The sequence below is a fragment of the Amphimedon queenslandica genome, unplaced genomic scaffold (assembly GCF_000090795.2).
Source record: "Amphimedon queenslandica unplaced genomic scaffold, v1.1 AMPQUscaffold_1036_Cont26948, whole genome shotgun sequence".
NCBI classification, from domain to species: domain Eukaryota; kingdom Metazoa; phylum Porifera; class Demospongiae; order Haplosclerida; family Niphatidae; genus Amphimedon; species Amphimedon queenslandica.
In genome coordinates, this window is record NW_003558615.1 from 1 (window position 1) to 1,098 (window position 1,098).

Consider the following 1,098-nt stretch of genomic DNA (forward strand, 5'->3'; position numbering starts at 1 on the left):
TCTTTTTATTTTATTTATTTTTATTACTTTATTTAATTTGTATTTGTATTTTATTTTAGGCTCAACAAGGCTATCAAAATGGGAAGTGGGAGTTCCCTTCAGTTCAAGTAAATAAAATAAAATAAAATAAAATAAATATATTTTAATTCATTATGCCAGTTGCCTAAGAACGACAGGGTGAGTGATTCTAAAGGTCCCCCAATGTCTACTAAAAAGGTAATCATTATGTAATACCAGTCCTTATCAAAAGCCTCTTATTATTATAATACTAACCGGTACACGTATTATCTTAATTCTTTTAACGTACCCGTAGGTCAGATCTGAGAAGGAGCCCAGACAGTACTCAAGCAATAAAAGGGTACTCTAGATACTCTTATATTGTTTTATTTTATTATTATTTTCTCATGTTTTTTTTGTAGAGAAAAATGACTGAAAAAGCAGTTGACAGGTACCTGATTTAATTCATTATTTTTAATTTATTTTTTATGTTAATTTTTGTCTACTACTTCATAGCTCTCGTGCTCCTTGGAGGTGGAGTCTTGATAAGAGACGACTCAATCCCGGAAAAGTAAGTGAAGGACCTCTTAACGTGTGTGTGTGTGTTATATTAGTAATTATTAAATTATAATATTGAAAAAACCATAGACTATAGCCTTGGGTACTTTTCAGAATTTTGGCATTTTCTTAAAATGGCCGTAACTCAATAAAATGAAGTCGGAATCACCTCAAACTTTCCATACAACATAAGGACCTCAATATGTATCAGAAAATGTAATAAAAATTTGGGGTGATTTCGGAGCCATTTTTTGGAAAAAACCATGGACTATAGCCTTGGGTACTTTACAGATTTTTGGCATTTTGTTAAAATGGCCGTAACTCGAAAAAATGAAGTCGGAATCACCTCAAACTTTCTACACAGCATAAGGACCTCAATATGTATCAGAAAATGTAATAAAAATTTGGGGTGATTTTGCAGCCATTTTTCGGAAAAAACCATGGGCTATAGTACAGGGTATTTTTCAGAATTTTGGCATTTTTAAAAAATGGCCGTAACTTGAAAAATTGAAGTCGGAATCAGCTCAAACTTGCTACACAGCT

At 32.0% G+C, this 1,098-nt stretch overlaps 1 long non-coding RNA gene across 1 annotated transcript; it reads left to right on the top strand.

The window, feature by feature from the left end:
- The first annotated feature begins 59 nt into the window (after positions 1 to 59).
- On the top strand, positions 60 to 587 carry LOC109593537 (uncharacterized). The gene is made up of 5 exons (XR_002191016.1): positions 60 to 107; positions 160 to 216; positions 314 to 358; positions 420 to 448; positions 514 to 587. It is a non-coding gene; the product is annotated as an uncharacterized LOC109593537 (long non-coding RNA).
- The last annotated feature ends 511 nt before the right edge of the window (positions 588 to 1,098 follow it).